We start from the raw sequence: 26,863 nt of genomic DNA, 5'->3' as shown, positions 1-26,863 counted from the left end.
TATTATACCTAGCTACATATTCCCTCATTGGCTCATGAATCTCCTTCTTCATTTGTGTGAGCTGAGCCAACAGTGAGTGCTCATCATCGACACTCTTGAACCATTTCTCAAAAGAAGTTTTCATCGACTGCCAGTCGGTTATAGACCTGACCTACAGATGATTGAACCAATCTGCTGCTCCCTCAGTAAGAGTTTGAGTGAAAAGCCTAAAAGCCACATCCTCATGTTGTACTACTAGTATCCTAGTAGCTAAATTGAAAGAATTCAAGTGTTCTTCAACCAAGTTTTTCCCATCTCCGTTAAACTTAGGTAAAACATCCTTAACCCCTTTTGGAAGTGGATTATGGACTCTAAGGGCAAGAGGTCTGACTACGGAACCCCATGGTTGGGCCATAATGAAACTAGGGTAAATAGTTACAAGGGGAGGAGCTTGGATTCTGGTAAGCGTTAATGCTTGCCAATGACTAGAAGAGGACGATACCTTGGGAATGGTTATGGTAGGAGAAGAAGGTCTTCTTTTAGCATTCCTCCTAGGGGTAAAATTTATGGCAAATGATAACCCTTGCAATTATTCAAAACAATCATCAACAACTCCCTCTCTCCTTTGTGATTTGGTATAAGGACGAGAATCCAGTGTTGTCCTCTCTAGGGTCTCTAAACAATTCTTTCAACCTCAACAATGTTCTTGGGTTATGGAAATTTTTCTCAACCGTTCATCTTGTTTTTTTTTTTTGTTAAAATTCCTTCCAGACAAGATGAACTTGTTGATACTGTTGATTATGAGTTCAATTCTAACATGCATGCATCACACTGATCTATTGAATGTTTGACTCCCCAGCAGAGTCGCCAAAAATCTGTTAGTAAACAGATTTTTGTCTTTCTTCAAATTAAATTATTTCAACCTCTATCACTTTCTTTGAAAGATAAAAGTTCAACTAAACAGTTGGGTAAGTGTGATGTACACCACTTCCCTCTGAATTTTTGATAGGTACAACTCCCTCCATTAGTTATTCAAGGAATAATCTAATTAAACTAAACTGATATGCTTTTAACTTGAAAGCACATAAGGCAACCTACTCATTCTTAGATGAGAAGCTAGTGGTTTTAAAAATATTTTAGAGGATGCTATCCTTAAAATGCTTCTACATGAGAATCAGTAAGTAATTGAAACAAAGTTCAAAAACACCGATTCAGCACTTCACTAAGAATAGGTAAGACAAAATAAAATCCCTTTTGTTTTAAAACACAAATCTTTCAAAAACACATGGAAAGGAGTCCAGGAATAATAACGACATTTTCCATCAGAAAGGAGATCATAATAATTTAATTAGATTAATATTCACAAAAAAATATCATTCCACAGATTCAAAACTCAAAGGCTTTTCTTCTCCAAAACACATATAATCTTCATATATATATATATATATAGATATATATATATATATATATCTATATATATATATATCTCTCTATATATATATCTATATATATATATATATATATTCATGCAACAAAGACACAACAACACATATCCATGTTCTTCCCAACTTCAGATTTTCAAAGACTCAAGACTTCCTTTCAAAACACAAAATTTGAAAAAAAACAAAGTCTAAGTAAACTGTTCTAAGCCTTTCTCTATCTTACTTAAACTTATTTATAGTAGTCCTAAAGAACAGAGGAGGTCTCCCTTAAAACTCAACCTCCTCCGAAATAGTTATAATAACCAATAGAGTAATTTAGGGACAGATGTCCTGAAGTCATTTGCTAGATCATGAAAAACATATAAAAATTAAAATGGAGCATTTTTGTCATGCTACGCTTCCTCTCCATCATCATCTTCTTCTCCACCTTTTTGGGTGTTGTGGGCAGTTGCCAACTCCTGGATTATAGATTGGCTTGGGTTCTTCATGCCGTTGATCTTCACTTTTGCAGCTTCTTTGTCCCATCTATGCTTCACCATTTTATCGGCATGCTTGGGTAATAGATCGTTACCGATGAATGTCATGGACTCAATCTGAGCGACCTGTGTTATATCTTCGGGGGTGAAGTTGCCTTTGGCCTTAACCTTCTCCATGTATAGCCTAAAAGGCTTTATCGTGTCTTGTGTGTTCAGTCCACAAATCCCCAGTTCCCAATCGTGGTCCGGATTAACCACTTTTTTGTCATTAACCAAGCTACATTGGAGGTCGTGAAGTTCATAAAAAGAGGTTTTGGCATCAGAAATCACAGATTTAAATGTGATTACCTGCCACATTATAGTCTTTTTTAACACAAAGAGTTGGTACTCATCAGTTACTAGCTTGACTGAATTCTTTGTTAAGAATTTCACAGCCCTGTACTCCTCTATCGTAGTGAGCATAGGCAAGACATTTTCCCACTTATTTTCTTCTTTCTCCCATGGAACGATCTGGTTCTGAATTTCTGCAATGAGGCTTTGCATTTCATTTCATAATTTCCTGGAGCTTGTGATATATTTTTCTCCATCTTTAATTACTCCCTTGATCCACTTTTCAATAGCCCCTACAATGCTTTTAGCCCACTGAACTTGACTCATTAGCTTCTTATTCTTTGGCATGGTGGGATAAAAACTCTCTAAAGTATGTGATATGGGAAGCGTGCCAATGCAGCTGATACTATCAATGAATTGAGCAAGAATTTTGATATGCCGCTTAATCTCTCTTTTCTACTATCCATCCTTTTTGGACCTAGTGAGCATCTTCTTGGCCAATACCTAGAAAAGGTGATTATTCGAATCTCTACTCATATTCTCGAGCTCTACCTTGGTGATCTTAAAGTCCTCTGCATTTACCTCCTTGTTCTCATATTTAGGTTTATAAGAAGCAATCTCAGCAACCCACTTTCTAGTCTCTTCATCAGTATCCAATCTGGCAGTCATCTTGAACTTCTTTGGTTTGGGACCTTTCTCCATGTACTTCACCACCATGTCTTGGATTGGAGTGGTTACTGGAATGAAACTTTGCTTCTTGCTCACCGAAGTGGTTAGCCATTTAGGAGTAGCACTCAAACTAGCTGTTCCTCTGATCACCTTAGGTGGCGGCGACATGGCTATAGTGACTGCATGAGAACCCATAGTGTTAACAATTTCACTATCTAGGTCCTCAACTTCGAAAATCTGAGCATCAATAATTTTGTCCTTTGCCTCTGTATCTTTGGTCTGGTCCATTCTCTTCTACGTGGCACTCCCTGACCTGGTATATTGAGGAGCAATAAAATTTAGAGCCGGATTGGGCTTGTGCTTGGCATAAGATGGCCTCTTATCTTTACCTGCATGAATAGGCATAGAAGTGGGGTTAGAAAAATTCTTTGGGGAATGCAGAGCAACTTCACTACCTCTTGCAGGCCCAATCTTGTTGTCTAGTTTCATTGTCCTTTTCCTATTAACCCATTCCGTAGTTCTTTCCAAAACCCTCTTCATTTTTAGATGGATGTCATCCTCTTCTTCTACATCCCAATTAATGCAGGCCATTTTAGGCTTAGCTTGGTTCAAGTATCTGGGTTCAAAAATCTCCAGATAATCTTCTTCAATCCCACTTATGTCAAGTTTCACCTGTAGCTAAACTACCTGCTCCAAAACCATTCTCATGTTTTCCCTTTTGAACACCTCAAGCTCATCATTGCAATCTTTCTAGAAGTCCTCTCGATGTGAGATTGGAAGGTGCGGCATCAAACCAAGGCTCTGTGAAAAAATCTTATTGTCAAAGCCCTTTCTTTCATGATATAATGAAAAATTGAAGTTTTTGAAGTTGGCTCCAATGTTTAAAGCATTTGACATTGAATTGTAGGATAAAATACCCAAATGAACTAGAAAATGATCTTCCCACTTATCCCTGGGTTGCACCTTCTTAATCATGATAGCCAACTGCCTATAGATCTCAGCCAGAACAAAACAATCTAAACAAAAATGAGGGAGCCTGAAAGGCTCTTCCTCGAAGCCGCCAACTCTTATGTAACAAAAGTGAGGAAAATGAATAAAGAAACTACCATATTTCTTCACTAATGTCCGTGCATCCTCAGACATCCTCTTGGTTTTCATATTCATTAACTCATAACATAAATCTCCCAGGAAGGCATTGTGTACTCTCCTAAAGTCTTGCAAAGAATTATCCCTCTGTAACATAGGGTAAAAATCATACACAGAGACCTCTCCTTCAGGGAGCTACCGAGGTATACCCACTATGTCTTTAACACATGCCAAGCAATATATCAGATATGAGGACATGAAGAAATTCTGCTTGAACTATTTGGCCATGCTCAGCTGCTCCCTCATAGAATCAGCAATCAGCTCTACCCAATCAAGACATTGCTTTCCTTCCAGTACCAGTTGTACATAGCAATAAATCCAATCATCAAAACTATAGCCCTCTACCAAACCTCTGACTCGGTGTAGTAATAGCATGACATCATGAATGTGGGGGAGCATATGGCTCTTGTTGGGATACTTGGGTAACCTGGAGCCACCCCTCTGAGGAACCTTCAACCAATACTTTGCTACATTATTCTGGTGCCCAGTTCTATCTGCGTTGAACTCAGTAATTGATTGATCAGGAGAAAAGTTTGAGAACTGATAATCAGGTAATTTGAACACATAGGAGATAACTTCCCAGTTAATTGCAAGGAGGGTTGCACCATTATCTATTCTGATGGTTTCAGAGATGGGATCATACCTTGCAATACATTCTCTGATTAGTTTCAGGCAAGGGATAGCGGGAGGAAAGGCTACTGCTTCTATGAGACTGCTACTCAGGATTTCTACACCAAATGAACCATCAATCCCTTTGAACACCCTTTCATTTAAAACTTCTAAGTTTTCCCCTTTTAAGTCTGTATCACTAACTATGGGCTCTATGCATGTGAGACTAAAAATATTCCCGAAGAGGTGCAATGTGGACTTCATCATTCATAAATAACAACCCCTATTTTCCTAGCAAATCTTATTACAAGAGAGGAAAAGTAGGTAAAACTCATTGGAGAGGATAGGAAACAAACTCACCTTCACAGTTGAGATGAAAAGGATGACTACGAGCAAACAAAACTTCTATCCAAAAACTCCATAGCAAATGAAGAACAAGCTCTCAAAAATTAATCACTTCATACCTTATAGTGAAAAAAGTGATACAAACTCATTAAATGCATTAATTCCAATTATCAACTCAAATGTATCGAGCATTGGGATTGGACATCACATGCATGCACTGAATGCCTGGCGGCATTTTTGGAGTAACTGTCAATTCCCAAAAATGATTACTTGCCTTGAAAACTCAACCAGTTGACATCACCCAAGATATGGTTCAATCTTCATCATACTTTGCAATAAATGTGCCATCATGCTTTTCAGCCCATGGGACCCACCTAATTTGAACATGCATGAACAATCTGAACTGAGTTCATGAGAGTTCAAGTAGTTTAAAGTGTACACTGCGCCAAGAAAATTCTCCTTGAAAAGATTAGCTTTGTTAAGTACCACCGGTCTTTTGAACTACTTTGAACATGTTGAACACCACCAAACAGTTTGAACTAGGTTCAAAAAGGTTAACGGGAGAAAGAGGATATAACACATCATCCACGACCACAGGAAAGAACCACTACAAAACACTATGAGTGAACATTAGCATGAAAAACCTTTTAGACCTTTAGAACTTGTGAAACCTAAATGAACATTACAAACTTCCTTCAAAACGGTTCAATGAGTTCATGAGGTTCAAATAGACCATTAAAAATTGGCGCTGCAAATTAATAACAATTTACAAATGGATTATGGATTGAACCAAAGGATTTCCAGAAAAAGGACTCAAACAAAAATTTGTATGGTGACTTACTCTTACTATGGAGGACAAATGACGAGATAACACAAATGCACACTCCAATGAGAAATTGTAGGTAATTTAAGGTATTGTCATTGATGGCAACCTTACAATCATATGATACCAGCACTGGTAGACTCTACATCGGCACATAGTTCACTGGCACCGAAAATATTAATTACCGGCACCCTGGCCGACAGGAATTTTGTTTAATTGTATTTTGTATTTAATTGTAAAAACTTTTGTAAGCCAACATGGTGGATTGTAATAAGACTCATATAAGTATGAGATCTTGTAAATCATTTTAGTAGAAGGATATGAAGTGGATATGGAAGGATTATTTCAGACCTAATGTGCGAATTGTAAGGCAAATTTTGGATAAGGGTTTATGATTATTGCAAAGCTTAAACCGGTACTGAACCTGGCATAGCAGATGCTGATCTGAAGTAGTACATGACATTGGATTTGTATAATCCATTTTTGTAAGTTAGTGAGACTTCTTTTGTAACTGAGCAATGAGCTCTAGGCACTTGGCCTTCTTGCATGTGCAGGCCCCTATTGTAACAGTAATATTCTCTTATTGGCCAGTAAGAGAATATTGTGGGTCACAAATCCCACCGAGGTTTTTCCCACACTGAGTTTCCTTGTTAAAAATACTATGTTATGGTGTCTCTTTCATGTTGTGGTTGTTGTTCTTATTTACTATATTAATTTTGGTTTACCGGTACACAATTTTGAATTGCTTTTCATATAATAAGTTCAGAAAATCATATAACCAGTTAGATACTGATTCACCCCCCCCCCCTCTCAGTATCTTTGGGAATCCTAACAATTGGTATCAGAGCCTAGTCCTCTATTTTCAAAAGCCTAACAACTTGAGGAAGATTTTGATACTAGTAGAGATGGAAAACTTGAAAAATCAATTGGAAGCAACTCTTTTAGACTATGATGCAGAAAACATGAAGAGTATCAAACTTGAAGATTATCTGAAGGCTGCACAGGATATCATTCAGGGACTTCAAGCGAATCTCACTATTGCAAGGAACAAAAGAAGAGAACTTTGTGAGAAGATGCAGAATGATGATGATGAGAAAGAAACTCTTAATGATCTGGTGAACAATCTGAGACAAGAAAATAGTACAATGAAGAATGAGATGGAGGATATGACTATGAGATTTTGTAAAGAGACTGAAAACCGAAAGAAGAATGAAGATGATTTGGCTAGAAGAATCAATGATGCTGCAAATGAAAATCTAAGACTCACTCATGAGAATGATATGCTAAAGACAGATCTAATTCATTTAGAACATGATAAAATTGAACTCATGAGACAAAAAGATTTCTTGGAAAATGAGTTGGCTACTGCAAATCAACACAAGGAGAAACTCAAGAAAAGTTCAGAGGAACTTGATGACATGTTGAAGAATCAAAAACCTAATGGAGATACAAATGGCCTTGGCTTTGAAGTTGGTGAAAGCTCCAGTACTGCAAACAATCATGATCACAACAAACTGGTAAGACAACCTAATGCTTACAAATTTAATAGGAAATGCTTTAACTGTAACAAGTATGGTCATAGAGAAAATCAATGCAGATCTAAAAAATATCAAAACACCAATGCACCCACCAGTCAATGTTCTAAATGCAACAAAGTTGGTCATAATTCAAAAAATTGCAGAATGAATGTAAGATGTTATATTTGTGGAAGATTTGGACATCTATCTAATCAATGCAGAACACATACTAGCATAGGCTATGGGAAAGCTATTCAGAAAAACAATGTGACTTGTTATGCTTGTAACAAGATTGGACATATTGCAAAATTTTGTAGAAGTAAGACATCACCGACAAATAACAAAGGACCCAGCTTGAAAGGTAAAGAAAAAGTTGAAGAGGTAAAACAAGAATTTTCAAAGAAATGGATTAGAAAGTCAGATCAGAATGTTGATGGGAATACTCCTCCACTAACAGAATAGAGTATCACTCCACCAGCAGGAGATTCTTCATCTAACTGAAGGAAAATACTTTGGGGGTATGGCAACAAATTCAAAACATGCTAATTTACCCTCAGTTGATGGTAAGAAGTTGGATTACTTCCTTACCGATAGATGTGTTAAGTTTTGACTTAACCGATAGGCATTAAATGTGGTAGTTGAAGGTTATAACACTATAAAGCAAGTGTTTTGGCTCTTTTCTCATTCACCGAGCATTCAAACTTCTAGAGAGCGTGAAAAATCCTAAGCAAAGGCATCCTTAGCAAAAAGTGAAGCAGTTCATCCAAGAACTCACCCTAAAGGTAGATTAAGGTATTTGTAACTATGGCTTCTTCATCTGCACCTGAATTTATTGCAAACCCTACTATGGTTGAAGTTATCAAGCACCCTAGACCCGTGTTCAAGCTTATTCCCAAAATTCCAAAGAAAAATGATACCCTAGGAGCATTTTCAAAAACACCTAAGTGAGTAGTTTATGTAGAGGATCCTAGAATATATATACATTGTCATATTGAGGAACTAGGAGCTGATGAAATAATGAACATGTATAGGACTGTAATTTGTGATGAAAATGGTAATGTTAAACCAAAACACAAGATAGTGGAAACCCTAGGTTTTGTAGACATTCTTAGTATCCCTTATTTTCCCAAGGATGTGATAAGAATCATCTTGAGAAGAGTTTATGGAGAGTTCTTTTGGTTGGATTCAATCCACAAGATCACTAAAGAGGCAGTTAGGGCAGTAACAGGCTTACGTTCCATTGGTAGCAAGCCTGACAAAACTAACAAGGTTCCAAATGACACTATGATGACCTTAACTGGTGCAACATTTGATAAAAGATCCCTAAGAGTCAATGATGTGAAGGATATCAATGTTAGATTTTTTAGCATGATACTTGGTTATAAGGCTACACATGCAAATAGACTAAACTCTGTTTCCAACTTATGTATTGAAAGTGCATATGACATGGTAAATGACAATGCAAGAATTGATGTGTGTGAATGGCTTAAAGATGAATTGATAGACAACTTGAAGAAAATCAAAGGTGATAAGAAGGGAACTTTCAGATTTGGTAACTTGCTTCTGTGCTTAATGCTATACATCACTAAGGAAGTACCCAATATTGGAAAGAAAGACTTTGGCTTGGATATACCGGTAGGAAAACAATTGTTAGACACATTGAACAACATGGGAGATGATAGAGAGAAAAACATAAATAAATATATTCAAACCTTGAAAGCAAGAATTAAGACAAGAATAAGGCTATCTCAAGCAATTGTTGATAAGTATCAAAAGGAGATATGCTTTGTGATCAAGAAAGATGAGATCTGGATGGAGGCAGTTATCCCTATGACTATTTGGGTTACAGAGATGGGATATGAGGCTGATGACAACATAGTTTAAACCTATGAAAAAGCCCTCTTAGAAGCCCCTAAGGAATCAACAGAAAAAGTATTTGGCAATGCTGAAACAATTGAAAGTAGCATTCAATCCTAGAAAAGAGTTAAGAAAATTGAACAGATAGTAAGGAAGGGAACCAGATAGGCAAAAGCAATAAAATAAGATGTATTAAAGAAAAATGGTATTAAGGAAAGTGAACTAGAAGGAATTCAACTGGAAGCACATCTTTCACCGGTTGCAACTTCTTCTGACAGTGAGATACCGACTGAATTCAAAAGGGTAGAAAGAAAAAGAAAACCCTCACCGGCACCCTCACCTACACCTAGAAAGACAAGACAAAAACAATAGGCAGTGAGGCCTCTGACTAAGAAGTTGACACCAAAGAAGAGGAAACAAAAACATGTTATTCCTCCTTTTGACAAACTTTTGGATGAGATCACTGAAGATGGCATACTGACAAACATCAGCAAGTTGTATAATACACTATCTAATGATGAAAAGGAAAGCATGGAGAATAGTGTAATCCTAAACTTAGATATTTATAAGAAATTTTTGATGGAAATTGTGGATGACATACCCAATGATTTGTACAAAAGACTAGAAGCTAGAAGGATAGCTATTATGGAGTTAGATAAGAAAATAAAAATAGAAAAACTACTTGTAGTTCACCCAGTGAACTCCACTGAAGAGATTGATGAGTTGATCAGTGAAGCTAACTGGATAGTATTCTCAACTGGACACCGACATGTACCATTAATGGTAGGAAGAGTAAATGAAATATCAGAAGAGACTGTGGATAAATGGGACATATTTTTTGTTGAGAAGGAAAAACAAGAAGAGCTTAAGAGACCAAAGACTATCAGAGTCTACCAAAAAGATAAGGATAAGGGGAAAGGTAAGGTAGGTGGACCTCCGAGCAAAAAGATAACAAATAATTTACCCCCACCAACCTCTGATACTCCACCGGTACAAACTATTGACACACATCCAGCAATTGAGAGTATGGATACACCACATGAGGATACGAATCTTGATTCTAAGGTGTTATACACAATGAACATTGACACTCAGGAAGTCAATATTATGGTAGATAAGGAATCAACTAAGAAGAAGGATGTGGCAATAGAGCCACCAGCAGAAAATGTTGGAGTTGAAAACATTGGAATTGGGGAACAACAACAAACAGAAGCATCAAATGAACCCTTGGACACTGGAAAGGCAGAGACCACAGATGTGCATACTGATGCATCTACTGAACCACCGGCAACTACTGAAACTGAAAAACCAACTAAGTCACTAGTAGTAAACAGTATAGAGGTAAACAAAGAAAAACCAGTAGTGGACACTATAGTAAAATCATCTAAGGCACAAATAGAGAAACCATTAGAGCAACAGGCTCTTGCTGAGGAAAACACAAAGAAATAGGTAGAGCAATAAGCTCTTTCACAACTACCTACTCAGACTGTACCATTGGCTATATCTGAAAAGCCCAAGACTTTGGTAGTAGAGATGCAAACTTAAACAGATCCTCCGGAGAAAGAGGAAAGCAAAGCTATCACTACAACCAACAGATTATAGATTGTGAGAATAGTTGAATAGTCATCGGACACATCAATGACTGAATTTAGACCTACAAATGTAACAAAGGTACTCTTGGACTCAATAAATAAAATAATAGAGTGTAATGCACAAGCGTATAAAGCTATAGATGGCACTTTACCAATTTTGAAGATAATAGCTCCAAAGTGTAACATAGATAATAAAGATTCTTTGAGCCAATTAGACACGTTGTCTACGTATATTACCGACAACCTAATAATACTAGACCAGATAAATAAAGACACATTCAGAGAGAAAATGGATAAGGAAAGAGAAAAATTCTTTGAGGAAACAATGAATAAGAATAAGGAACAAATGGAAACCTTGTTACAGGCATTAGGAGAAACAATTTTGGATTTCAAGAAACTATATAGAGATACTTGCAAAACTGATATTTTGACAGAGGACATAGATTCTGAGATCAACAAAGCACAAAAGGAAATCAATAATATTGCTGACAATTAGATAGGATCTTCAGATTCATTTTTGGTAGTTGAAAAGAAAATTGCAGTTCTTGAGGAGAAGATTGAAAAATTAGAAAAAGATAAGGAAAAAATAAAATCTAAAGAAAAGGATTTGAAATCCAAACTAGGTCCTAAACTAGATTACCTCATCTCTTTGAGAAAAGATATTTCTGAGGCTCTTGTTCCAGGACTTAAGACACTGGAAGAGAAAATGCACATACTCATCGGTACAATTCAGAGAACTAAAGCAGCAATAAAGGACAACGAAAAGTTCAGTGACAGTCAAAATTTTGCATTGGCGGACATCTATAAGATTGTAACCCATTGGTTACAAGGATCTGGACAGGAATCACACTCTATTTGTTAGGTCCCGAGGACAACTGAGAGAGGGGGGGGGGTGAATCAATTGTCTTAATAATATTAACCAAAAACAACTTAATCAAATTATTGCTTAATACCGGTGAGACAGTCTGTTATACTGGTGGACAATTTTAACTGATAAATGCAATACCGGTAAAGATTAATGCATGAAATTAAAAGACAAAGTCATCCACAACACATAACACCAATATTTGTACATGGAAACCCTGTAAGGGAAAAAACCACGGTGGGAAACCTTACCCACAATCAGATGATACTACTGCAGATAGTAAGTGTACATAAATGGGGTTTGCACATGCAGAAAGGCCAATCGCCTAGAGCTCACTACTCAAAAACATAAGGGAAGTCACACTGACTTACAATTGGATGGTTAAATCCAATAATAATGTACTGCATAAAATAGCATCTTCATATGCTCGATTCAGTACCGGTGTAGTTCTGATATGCTTTCACAAAAACCTAGCTTCATCTTCAAATGATTTTTGCATGTGTAGCTCTGCTTAATCTCCCATATACCTTCACACAAACCCTTTTTTCACATTGTATTTTCATCTTACAATTAAGACCTTACATTTATACCATAACCTAAGACCAATTTTAGTAGGTTGGCTCTACAAGATATTACAATAAAATATTTTATGAATAAAACAAATATCCGATGCAATAACTAATTGAACATGTCAGCTTAATGCATTTACAACAATAATTAATCATCTCCATAGCAGGCCATGCTGATCTGGAAAAGATAAACCTACCAGTGTAACCCTAGACCTATTTGCCAGTAATAGCAAATATGCAAATACGAATATTCTAATAAATAATATTCCAAGATAAGATATCCAAACAATGTCTTTGACATTACCAAGTGTTTTCCAAGTCATTCCAAGTGTCGATGATCATTATTTCTTGCCAGTGTACCATATACTAGTGACTGTGCAAAAGTCACTTGCTTGCCGGTGAATGTTGTTGGATCTCCAAAGTGCTAGAGTTTTAGTAGGTGTTGACATCAATGACAAAACCATACCAAAATACCACCACTATTGACATTGAATGAGACCCTGTGTCATTGATGCCAAAGGGGGAGTAGTGGAGATAAGAAAAATGATCAGAAGAAAGACATCATCAGCTCAGGGGGAGCATACATTTTGGTAACACTGTTTTGACAGTTTTGGCAGTTTCATTTTTGGACAACACTTTTTGGATTTTTCTCATGAGTGTTGCCATCAATTCCAAAGGGAGAGATTGTTGGAAAATGCACACTCTAATGAGAAATTGTAGGTGATTGAAGGTATTGTCATTGATGGAAACCTTACAATCATATGATACTGGTAGACACCGACATCGATAGACTCTACACTAGCACACAGTTCACTGACACCAAAAAGATTAATTACCGGCACCCTGGCCGACATAAAGTTTGTTTAATTGTATTTTGTATTTAATTGTAAAAAATTTTGTAAGCTGACAAGGTGGATTGTAATAAGACTCATATAAGTATGAGATCTTGTAGATCATTTTAGTAGAAGGATATGAAGTGGATATGGAAGGATTATTGCAGACCTAATGTGCAAATTGTAAGGCAGATTTAGGATAAGGGTTTATGATTATTGCAGAGCTTAAACCGGTACTGAACTTGGCATAGTAGATCCTAATCTAAAGTAGTACATGACATTGGATTTGTATAATCCATTTTTGTAAGTCAATGAGACTTCTTTTGTAACTGAGCAGTGAGCTCTAGGCATTTGGCCCTCCTGCATGTGCAGGTCCCTATTGTAGCAGTAATATTCTCTTATTGGCTAGTAAGAAAATATTGTGGGTCACAAATCCCACCGAGCTTTTACCCACATTGGGTTTCCTCGTTAAAAATACCATGTTATGGTGTGTCTTTCATGTTGTGGTTGTTGTTCTTATTTACTCTATTAATTTTGGTTTACCGATACACAGTTTTGAATTGCTTTTCATCTAATAAGTTCAGAAAATCATATAACCAATTAGATACTGATTCACCCCCCTCCCCCTCTTAGTATCTTTGGGAATCCTAACAGAATGTTACTGGTTTAGGTATGAAAATTTAAAAATGGAAGAGGATGAAAGAATTTTTGCATTTATGGAAAGGGCTAATGAAAATGTTTTAGGAATACAATATTGTGGAGGATCTTTAAGTGAAGATGAAATTGTTTCTAAAGTTTTAAGAGCTTTGCCACCGACTTCAAAAATGAAAGTGACAACTATTAATGGGTTGAGAATAATGCCTAATACATCAGTATCTAGAGATTTGGTTGGAAAACTTTCAGAATTTGAGATTGAAGAATTTGGTCCTATTTCTACAGTCAAAACTGATATAGCTTTCAAAGCATCATCATCATCATCATCATCATCATCATCATCATCATCATCATCATCATCATCATCATTATCATTATCATCATCATCATCATCTAACAAATCTAATTGAAAATCACTTTATGCAAAAGAACTTGAAGATATCAGAAGAGAAAATGAAGAACTTGAAGAACTTGAAGCACTATTTGCAAGGAAGATGCCTAGAGGTCCAACAAGAAGTAAGTATGAAGGTAGAGCACCTTTAAAATGTTTTAATTGTAATAAAGCTGGTCATATAATGTCTAGGTTTCATGATAGACATTCAAGACTAAGAGAGGAAGCAAAGAGAACATACAAGCCTAACCCTGAATATCAGAGATACAGATTTAAGGAAAAAAGAGATAAGTCATGTTACTACACAGATGAAGGTGTTATAGATGATTTAGATAAAGATCCAATATATAGTGGATGGGCATTTGTTGCAATAAAAGAAGATCAAATGACACCGATTGCCAAATCAGTAGGGCAGGTACTAGCAACAAAAATTGAAGAAAAGGATGAATGGATCATTGATAGTGGATGGTTGTATCATATGACTAGTGATAAAAGAAAATTCTTATCACTTCAAGAATATCATGGAGGTCTAGTAAGATTTGGAGATGACAAAGCTTGTTTAATCAAATGAAGAGGCACTATATCTTTGGATGGTAAGCACAATACTGACAATGTTTATTATTTTAAAGTTTTAAAGCATAATCTTTTGAGTGTTGGTCAGTTAGTGGAAAAAAGATTTCAATTACAATTCAAGAATAGAAAATGCAAAATCATAAACAAAACTGAATTGGAGATTGCAACCGATAATCAGACTAAAGTAATATCTCTCCTTTGAATTCCAGTGATAAGACTTGTTTGATTGCTCAGATTGATGAAAGTTGGTTATGGCATAAAAGACTTTGTCATGTGAATTTTGATTACATTGGAAATATCAGTTCAACCAAGGTAGTAAGGGATTTACCTAAGATTATGAAATCTCATAATCTAGTATGTAAGGAATTTCAAATGGGAAAGCAAGTTAGTATAACATTTAAGAGCATTTCTGATTGATCCAATAATATTCTTGATTTAATTCATACCGATTTATGTGGTCCAACAAGGACAAGGAGTTCTCAGGGTGATATATACTTTATGCTAATAATTGATGATTATTCGTGAATGTGTCGGGTTACTTTTCTCAGGGAGAAATCAAAAGCTTTTGGAAGATTCAAGATATACAAGGCAATGTTAGAGAATTAAACCGGAAAGAAAATCAAATGTTTGAGATCTGATCAAGGAGTAGAATTTACATCTAGGGCATTCAATGAATACTGTGAAGAGAATGGAATCGAAAGACAACTATTAGCACCCCAAACACCCCAACAAAATGGTGTTGTGGAAAGAAAGAATAGAACTATACTGGATGCAACAAGAACCATGATGATGGAAGCAAATCTACCTCATATGAACTAGAGAGAAGCAGTGAATATAAAAGTTTATACTTTCAATAGAGTTCACATCAAAGGTGAAACTGATAAGACCCCTTATGAACTATGGTTCAGTCATATTCCTACTCTTAAATACTTCAGAATATTTGGAAAAAAATTCTATATTAGGAGAGATGAGTCTATTGGAAAATTTGATCCTAGAAGTGATGAAGGAATATTTCTTGGTTATTCAACTAGAAGCAAGACATAAAGATGTTATAATAAAAGATTGTAGAAAATCATTGAGAGTACTAATGTGAAGATAGATGAACATTTTAGAGGAAAATCAAGTTCTATAGGTTCTGAACCAGCAATAGAAATGAGTATAAATGAACCGGCATAGATTGCACCAGAACAGAGTGAAAAACCAGTCACATCGGCATCATCAGAGAACTGAACTGTGACTGAAGAACAACAGCCTGTGAATAATAATCATAATAAACCCAAGTATGTAAGATTGAATCATTCAGAAAGTTAGATAATTGGAAATAAAAATCAAGGTGTTATGACTAGAGGAAGATTGGCAAATGAAGAGGTATGTTTAATTTCTCAAGTTGAACCAACATTAGTTATTGAAGCATGTCAAGATAAACATTGGATAAAATCAATGGAAGAAGAATTAGAACAAATTGAAAAGAATAATACTTGGACATTACTTCCCCGGCCTAAAGATAAAAATGTAATTGGAACTAAATGGGTATTTAGAAATAAACTTAATGAATATGGTAAAGTAATCAGAAAAAAAGCAAGATAATTGTGTAAAGGTTATTCTCAGAAAGAAGGAATTGATTATAATGAAACCTTTGCACCACTAGCCAAAATTGAAGTAATAAGACTATTTCTTGCATTTGCAGCTCACAAGAACCATAAGGTTTATTAGATGGATGTAAAATGTGAATTTTTGAATGAAGATCTTGAAGAAGAAGTTTACATTGAACAACCTAATGGATTTTCATTAACAGATGATAAGGATATGGTTTGAAGGTTAAGAAAATCTTTATATGGATTGAAACATGCTCCTAGAGCTTGGTATGCTAGACTAGATAAATATCTTCTAAAGCTTGGATACACAAAAAGTAATGCTTATAGTAATTTGTATTACAAAATTACCAATGATGACATTTTGGTTATTGAAGTATTTGTGGATGATATCATTTTTAGAGTTGAAGAAGAGCTATGTAAAGATTTTGCTAACAAGATACAGGAAGAATTTGAAATGTCTATGATTGGAGAGATAAAAAAATTTCTAGGTTTGCAGATTTCTCAAACAGATAAAGGTATATTCATTAGTCAAACAAAATACTTGAAGGAACTTTTGAAGAAATTTGGAATGGAAAACTCCAAACCGGTAAGTACTCCTATGACTGCAACTAATAAATTGACATCAAAGGATGATTCAACTCCTATATCCTGACAAGGTATAAATCTATGATTGGAGGGTTACTATATTTGACACAAACCAGACCTAATATAATGAATGCAGTGTCTATTATTTCAAGATTTCAAAGCAATCCTAAGGAAAATCATGAAACTGCAGTAAAAAGGATTTTAAGTAAAAAGGATTTTCTTGTACCTGCAAGGCACAACAAATCTTGGTTTATGGTATCCTAAGGATGACAATTTTGAGTTATGTGCATGTAAAGATGCAAATTGAGTAGGAGATAAGGATGACAAAAAGAGTACCACTGGATGTGCATTCTTTCTTGGCAGAAGGTTAATTTCATGGATCAACAAAAAATAGACTTGCACATCTTTGTCTACAACAGAAGTAGAATATGTTGCAACAACAACTAATTGCAATCAAGTATTATGGATCAAGCATATGTTGAAGGACATCAAGGTAAAATGCAAAGAATCGATAATTATTTACTGTGATAACCCAACATCAATAGATATATCAAATAATTTGGTATTTCACTCCAAAACAAAACATGTTTCTATTAAGTATAATTTTCTAAAAGAAAATGTTGAAGCAAATGAAGTGAGATTGGTTTATGTGAACACTAAAGAGCAAATTAGAAATATTTTTACAAAGCCTTTGCCTAAGGAAACATTTGAATATCTCAAAGAGCATCTTGGGGTAATTTCTCCACCGATAAAGACTTAAATGATGAATATTGGCATCAAACCAGCAGGGACTAATAAAAAAATATTTTTCTGGCTTTGATGTAGGAGAGCTACTACTTTGGGGGAGTAGTTCGATGTATGTTATGTTGTTTTTTTATTCTTGACTACTTTGGAATTTTATGTTAAAGGGAGAGAGATGTCTATGGAAAAACATTGTACTTTGAAGATTGGGAAGATATATTTTCGTTTTGGCTATATTGTTTCTATTTTTGGTACAGAACTTTGATTGATCAATTTTGGGAGATTGTTGGTATTTGGCATTCTGTTTTGGAACTTAGATGTTTTTCCATCTAGTGTTACCATCAATGCCAAAGGGGGAGATTGTTGGTATTATGGATGACTTCATCATGTGTTGCATTGGTTTTCTCATTGTTTCCAAGAATTATCTTTTTGGAGGTCTATATTGTTGATTTGACACTTTGGTTATATTGGTTTATTGTTGACCTAGTACATTGTGGTCCCGATATAGATATTGGTTTATGCACAATCACTGGTATATGTTTCACTAGAAGCTCATGAAGTTGATGATGACTTGTTATCATCTGGAGATCATTTGGTTATGTTGAAGACATGGATTGGATGTTTGGATTTGGTGTTTTTCTTATTGGTCTAATCAGGTTCACATATTTGCCTTCATTGGACGATAGGTCCAGGTTATGCACCGGTACAAGATATCATGTTCCAGATCAACACGACACATTTTGGAAATGGTTTATTGATTGGATAATATGTAAATGTATTGAGTCGATCTTGCTATGATGTTTAAGTTGTGATTGTCATTGATGGATACACACTTATTTTATGTATGAGTTATTCTCAACAGGTAATATGTGTTGTGTTGTTCACACCGATATTATATGTCATTATATGTACAGTCTTTGTTTGTAGAAGACTATCAGTGTTTTGCAGAAGAAGCTTACCGGTTGTAGTGGTATAAAGACTTCAAGTGGTATGAAGACCTCAAGTGGAACGAGGACCCCTAGCGGCAATTAATCTTTTTGATTGGAACATTATGTTCCAATTTTCTAGTCTTTATTTGTTAACCGATAATTGGTATACTGTGTTAAACTGGTATAATTGTAAAATGTGATGAGTTATCATCCACCGACACTTTGGCAGTGTTTCTGTGTCGTATTAACAAATGTGTCTAGATGCATTGTACCTAGGAAGTTATAGTCTAATCTTATTGAACCAACATGAAATCAGATCCCTATATGAGGACATCATGTTTAGGGTTTTGTAAGAGTTGATGTGTGTGAGTGTTGGACAGTAGATTAGGTTAGTGTGAAATAAGTATCTCACTACAAAGATTGTGAGTGCAAAGGATAGAAGCATGAAGTATTGCTGCAATGCATTAATAGAGAACTCTCAAGGATCTAATCAAGCATTATGTGCTACTTTTTAGATCATTCACTTGTTGATTACTAATATTTTCGACAAGTCTGAAACCCTTAACCAGGTAGGCCCAGCCAAGCCTATTGTAAATCCTCTAACAAGGTGGTTCACAGTTGTGGATCTGAAATACTTTAATAGGGTAGTCTTTAACAAGACTTATCTCCTAACAAGGATTTGGATTTTGAACATGATGTGTTCTGGTGAAGAACATTGTAAGGCCTTAACTAGTCTGGTTACTATTCTACAGATAGTTGACTTGTGAGTTTTAGTCACTGTGGTTTTTCCCATTTGGGTTTCCACATCAAAATATCTTGTGTTATGGTTATTGTGCTACTGTGGGCGAATTCTCTATTTACTATTTGGCTTGTTTGTGTTTTAATAGATTTTTTGTTTAAACTACTACATGGTCTATAGTAAAATTATTTAAGAGTTTGGTTAAGTTGTTAGGCATACTAATTCACCCCCTCTTAGTATTAATCATTTGGTATCAAAGCCAACCTTTCTCCAAGTCTAACCACTTGAAAGGAGATATGGGGGAATATAGCATGAGGGAACTCACTCACCATTTGACTGAGTCTGAGAGAGACTATGATGAACTCAAGATCAAGTATAAAGCCTCTTTAGCCAAAAGAAGAGAGCTTTCTAAGCAATTGATGGAAATTACTGAAAACAACTCTTCTGATGAAGTAGACATGGATGCCCTAGTCAGAGAAGTGGAGAAACTAAATGATTCCAAAACTAACCTAAGGAGGGAGTTGGAAGGAGTAACTATTAGGATGAGTCGGGAACTAGAAAATAGAAGAAAAGATGAAGATCTAGTGAAGGACAAGGAGCACGAGATCTCTAATTTGAAACAAGAGATTGGTACCATTACCACATATCTGCAAGAGGGTAAGGAAGAGAAAGAAGAAATGCAAGCAGACCTCAATGTAGCCATTTCTCATAATGAAACCTTGATGAATACCAATGATGTTGTTTCCAAGGAACTTGCTGAGACAAAGGAAATACTTGCAAAGTTCAACTGGAGTGCTACGAAGCTGGACCAAAAGCTGGAAACAATGAAGCCATCAAAGGATACCTCTGGACTTGGTTTCTTTGTATATGAGGAAGGTGAAACATTTGGAAATAAGACTGGTGCACCAAAGGAGAAATTGGCATCTAAGATCAATTAGAGCAAAGGTAAGCCAAAGTTTAAACCTATATGCTTCAATTGTCATAAGGAAGGACGTACTGCCAATGTATGTAGGAGAAAGGCTTACAATAATTTTCCTTACATACAAAACAATGTGGCTAGAACTTGTAGATTTAATGGGCATTGTTATGCATGCAATAAGTTTGGGCATAGAGCTTTTGAGTGCAGGTCAGTTATGAACAACTCTAGAAGTTATGCACCAAGATCTAAAGGAGTTGTCCAAGAACCTCCTATGAACCCGAACCCAAACCGGTATAGAACCTATGACCACTGGTCAAATGGTTATGTCACGGAAAATAGCTAGAGAGAAACCTGTTTGATCTATCATGGTAGCAGTCACATTGCTACAACATGTAGGAGGAATAATGGAAATGTGAATACAGGACCATGGAGAACACCTGGTATGGTATGCTATCATTGTAATATACTGGGACACATTGCCAGAGCATGCAGATTGAGAAAGAATCCATTAGGAGACATACCAGTTGACCCAAAAGGGAAGGTCAGTGTTGAAACCATTCAGGCAGATATGAATAAAACTTGGACAAAGAAATCTGAAGAGAAGCCACAAGATGTACTAGTTTTCGCACCTAGTGTGGAGACCCCTAAACCGGAAAATTGATCTTCGAAAAGCTTAGGGGGAACATATCGGTAACAATGTTTTGAACCCTGAGAGTATATCAGTAAAGTGCATTTATCAATATTGGTTACCTATCGTCGATAGAAGAAAAGAAGTGGTAAAAGGTAAAGTTAGGGTTTGTGCCCTAACGGTGATGCATTTATTATGGTAGGTAGGAGCTTGTTTAAAAGTGAATTTCATCATCATTTTTACTTACCTATTTTCAAAGAAAAAATTTTCTAGCTTGAGTAGAGCAACAAGAGTGATTTATCTTGCATTCAAAAGAATTCAGAAAGAAATCTTGCACAAGATTTTGCAACCATTTCAAGCTATTAGTGTGGAAGTCAGATCGGTAAAGTAAGCTCTTGGAGAAGTGTGTTGTGCTCGAAATCAAAAAACCCTAGTTTGGAGTGTGAAGGTATTTCTCGTGGAAACATTCTTGTCATTTGGAATTGTCTAGATATGGCTTCTACATCTAAAATCCCTTCTAGTTCTACCGAACCTGAGGAATCATCTAAGTTTCTTAGGAAGAAGGTGAAATATAATGCCCTATCTCAAATTCCTGCGAGAGTCATTATTGAAGGGGATGTTTCAAGATAAATTGATTGCAAACTGGAAGACCTAGGGTCTCTAGTGATTCACTCCCAGTTGAGTCTATTCTGTGGAGATGATAAGAAGATTAAACCTGAGTATACTGTGATTGAGAAGAAGAAATTTCACAATGCAGTATATTTTCTCAAGGAATTTATAGAAGAACACATTTTGATTATTCTAAGTAGGGTTCATGGTGACAAGATGTACCTTTAGTGAACCCATGATATTACACCAGAGGCAATTCATGTTGTGACCAGTTTCTGCAATGTTGGAGAAGTCCCTGTTCTTTGCAAGATCACCAAAACCAAAGTGACAAAGCTCACCGGTTCTGTGAGCGACCAGTGGGCAATGATTGTAAACACCATAAAAGATGACTTGGTGAAGTATGTGTGCATGGTGATTGGGTATAGAGTATTCTATGCTAGTAGAATGAATTTTGTGCCTATAGCTACAGTGCATGCCACTTATAGGATAATCAAGGAAAATACAAAATATGACTTATGTACCTACATGCAAAAACAACTCATGGAGAACCTCAAGTCCATCAAAGAGGACAAAACACTGAGGTTTAAGTTTGGTCAACTGCTTGTCAGTTTGTTTTTCTATTTTCAAGGATATTTTCCAAGAGTTGGTGATGTTCAATGGTCGAGTGATCTACCAGTTTCTAGACAAATAAAGGAGAGTCTACAAGTAGTGGGATCTGCATATCCGGAGACTCTAAATAGGTATTTTGATGAGTTTAGACTAAATATGAACCAGAGAATGAGAATATCAGGTGATCTAGTTAAAATGTATGAAGATGATATCTGTTTCACAGTCAAAATAGATCATTGCATAATGCAAGTGGTTGAGCCTAGAAAAGATGAAGTTGAGCCTATGGGCTATGAAGTAGTAAATGATATACTCATAGGGTATGCCTCTACCCTCCTTGCTTCAACACTAGATCCAAAGAAGAAGAGGACCAGGACTTACTCTGAGAGGATCAAATTTGTTGAAGTATTGAAGTAAAAGAAGAGGAAAGTAGTGCCATCAGCATTGACATCGGTTACATCTGCTGCCAATCCTAAAGTGACCAAGAGGTCACCAGCCAAAAAGAAACCGGAGGCCATTTCGCCAAAGGTGTTTGAAATGAAGAGAAAAATGAGGAATAACACACTAGATTTAGAAGACACTAAACCAAAGGTATAAATGAAGAAAATAAGACAATCAAGTAAGAAGACAAAGACAACCGGTAATGTACCCGCAACCTCTGCACTGGTAAATATAAATGTTGCTTCTTACTAGCCTATGACGCATTTCAAAGAATTATGAAGAATGTTAAAAGGAAAGTACTTGACAATCTAAAAGATTATTTTGATGCTCTTATCGATAGTGAAAAGGAAGAAGTAGACCTAGAGGTCATTAATATTTGTGTGATAATGATCGGTCTCTGATTGACATTAAATCTGTTGTTCCTAATTCTTTATATAATTATTTGGATAATAAATGGTGCATTGTCATTGAAAAGGAGCAATAAATTAGGGAAGAAATTTTTGCCCAATATTTTCCTGATGCCTCTAATTTAGAATTTTTTGAGATTCTTAATCGATACAAAGGCAACTTTTTAATGCAAAAAAGAAGACTTCAGCTACTCAGAGGTAAAACCTCTGAAATGGAAAAAGACACCATCTATAGGTTAAAGTAGCTATCAAAAAGCTGAAAGTATCCGAAGCTAATCGATAGGCTAGCAAGAGCTTGACCTATCCATAGCGAAAGAGGATGAAATCTTTGATAGTCAAGGTGAAAGAATAGAAGAACAAAATGACCCCATTGATGTTGATGCACTAGATGTTGAGGAAACCACTCTAGAGAAGGAGAAAGATGAAGACGAGAGAGTGGAGAAAGAAAAAGATGAGAAAGTGGCAAGAGAGAAACATGAGAAAGAGAAACAAGAAAAAGAGAAACTAGAAAAAGAGAAACTAGAAAAAGAAAAAGTAGAGAAAGAAAAATAGGTAAAAGAGAAAGTGAAGAAGGAAGAGTAAGAAAAAGAGAAAGCAGAAAAAGCAAGACAAGAGAAAGAGAGAGTAGAGAAGGAAGAAGAGAAGAAGAAGGAAGAAAAAAGGAAGAAGGAAGAGGAGGAGAAGAAGGATGAAGAAAGGAAGAAGGAAGAGGAGAAGAAGAAGGAAGAGGGGAAGAATAAGGAAGAAGAGAGGAAGAAGGAAGAAAAAAGGAAGAAGGAAGAAGAGAGGAAGAAGGAAGAAGAAAGGAAGAAGGAAGAAGAGAAGAAGAAGGAAGAAGAGAAAAAGAGAGTGGAAGAGGAGAAAGAGAAGGTCACCAAGGAAGACCAAGAAAAAGAAGAATAGGAGAATAAAAGAAAAGAGGAGATCAAGGAAATGGAAGGAGGACAGACTCCTAAGGCAACTAAAGATCAAGCTAAGCAGGTTGATCCCACTAGTCCCACCAATTTGACTATTGCTTGTCTTACTCAATCGGTTTATGAAAGTGAGCTATTGAGGAGCATTCAACTAGCTTAGGTTAGATTGGAAGAACTGAGGAAAAAGAAAGAACATGATGTCATTCAATTTGTTGTTGACACTCTTTCCAATCTAATCCTTGGTACTAACCTCCCCACTACAGATTCCTTGTTGGCCAAGTAAAAACTTCTTTGCACAATAGTGGATGATCAAGTGCAATCTTTAGAAGATGCTGCCTAGGTTTCTGCAGAGAAGAAGCATGAAAAATCTCTAAAAGTTTCATTAGTAAAACAAATGGATGAAGACAAAGAAAAACTGATTAAGTACAATGATGATATAAGTTTAGCTATGGGTGAAGGTAACCTACTCTTGAACAAAATCTGCCAACCTCACCTATTTTGTGATGGTACTCTGAAAAAGAAAGGTCAACTCCAATCAGAGTTAAATAAGTATATCAGCAACTTAAAACTGCCATATGATTCATTCATAGTGTATGGGAAGATAGTTCACACTCACCAGCATCAGATTGCAAAGATTGAATCAGAGATCTGCAAGCAGACTCAAGATCTGCAGGAGCTCCAGTTGCTTCTATTACCAAAATTGCAGGTTCTTTAGAAGTGGTTTCTGAACTTGGAGGCTATTACTATCACACAAGAGATGAGCACTATTGATTCCATAGAAGAATTAGCCTTCTAGATGAAGACCGAGAGTGAAATTGTTGCCTCACTTCTCGATTCATGGTCTTCAGACATGAAGAATTTTTTGAAAAACTTTAAATCTATTTTTGAGAAGTTTAACTCTTTATTGTCATGAACATATACTTTGTTATGCAATATAACTTTGGTAAATTTCTATGAAATAGGGAGTGTTTGCATTACTTTGTCCTTGTTGGCAAAGGGGGACTAGTATTGAAAATTTCATACACATACTTGTAATTTTTGCAAAGGGAGTAATGTATATGCTTAAAAGGAGAAATTTTGATTATGCCATCTGACATCATTTTTTTTGTAAACACTTAGATGCCAAATTTTCCTAAGTGTTTCCATCAATTCCAAAGGGGGAGATTGTTGGTATGATGTTTAAGTTGTGATTTTCATTGATGGACACACACTTATTTTATGTATGAGTTATTCTCAACCAGTAATATGTGTTGTGTTGTTCACACCAGTATTATATGCCATTCTATGTATAGTCGTTGTTTGTAGAAGACTATCAGTGTTTTGTAGAAGAAGCTTACCAGTCCTAGCAGTATAAAGAACTCAAGCAGTATGAAGACCTCAACCGGAACGAGGACCCCTAGTGGTAGTTAATCTTTTTGATCTGAACATTATGTTCCATTTTTCCAGTCTTTATTCGTTATCTGGTAATCGATATACTGTGTTAAACTGATATAATTGTAAAGTGTGATGAATTATCATCCACCGACACTTTGGTGGTGTTTCTGTGTCGTGTTACCAAATGTGTCTAGATGCACTGTACCTAGGAAATTGTAGTCTAATCTTATTGGACCGACATGAAATCAGATTCCTATAGGAGGACATCATGTTTAGGGTTTTGTAAGAGTTGATGTGTGTGAGTGTTGGAGAGTAGATTAGGTCTATGCGAAATAGGTATCTCACTTCAGAGATTATGAGTGCGAAGGATAGAAGACTGAAGTAATGCTACAATGGATTAACAGAGAACTATCAAGGATCTAATCAAGCATTTTGTGCTACTTTCTAGATCATTCACTTGTTGATTACTAATATCTTCGACAAGTCTGAAACCTTTAACCGGGTAGGCCCAGCCAAGCCTATTGTAAATCCTCTAACAAGGTGGTTCACAGTTGTGGATCTGAAATCCTTTAATAGGGTAGTCTTTAATAGGACTTATCTCCTAACAAAGATCTAGATTCCTAACAGGATCTGCTCTCATGAAGAACATTGTAAGGCCTTAACTGGTCTGACCTTAACCAGTCTGGTTACTATTCTACAAAGAGTTGACTTGTGAGTTTTACTCACCGTGGTTTTTCACATTTGGGTTTCCACATCAAAATATCTTGTGTTATGGTGATTGTGCTATTGTGGGTGAATGCTCTATTTTCTATTTGGCTTGTTTATGTTTTAAATGGTTTGTTGTTTAAACTAGTGTATACACATAAAAATGGCTATGAGCAATTAAATAAATATTTTATATTTATTTAATAATTATTCTTCTATTAAATAGTTAATTTGAAAAGATTAATTTATTTAATTCATTTCGTGTCTTTCTATTAATTAATTTAATTGAAATATTTTATTAATTAATTCATCTATCCTATTCCTCTAATTTATTAAATATTTAATATTTAATTATTCATCTAATCAAGTTAATTAAATATCTAATATTTAATGGTTATTCTCCTATCCTATAGTCTCAAATATTAAAAGATTTCCTAAATTATTTAATCTCTCTTATCCAACTCATCCTTTCATCTCCACTTCATCTTCCCTTTGCCAACTCATCCATCATGTGGCTAAGGAAATTAATATTTCTTAAATAATAATTCATCATTTATCTTCAACCTCCAAAATTAATGAATATTGTGTACGTACACATATTTCATAACCATCTTCTATATTCTCTCCAACACTTCCTATATCTTAGGAAGGACTTGAGTCCACTTGTCCTCTCATGCCTAAATCTTCTCCAACCATCCCTAGATTCTCTCAGTCAGCAACCTAGTCAAGGTGAGATGAGTGACACTTTTCTTTGTTACGATTCCCAAAGATACTGAGAGGGGGGGTTAATCAGTATCTTACCAGTTTGTGAATTTACTTCAATTTAAAACATGAAAAGCATATCAATACTATCTACTAGTAAATAGAAATAGTGCAGTAAACAAGAATAGAAATAACCACAAGAGAAGCACACCATAACATAGTAGTTTAATGAGGAAACCTAGTGTGGAAAAAACCTCGGTGGGATTTGTGACCCACAATATTCGCTTACTGGCCAATAA

Source organism: Cryptomeria japonica, chromosome 7 (assembly GCF_030272615.1).
Source record: "Cryptomeria japonica chromosome 7, Sugi_1.0, whole genome shotgun sequence".
NCBI lineage: Eukaryota > Viridiplantae > Streptophyta > Pinopsida > Cupressales > Cupressaceae > Cryptomeria > Cryptomeria japonica.
This window is presented reverse-complemented; position numbering follows the sequence as displayed.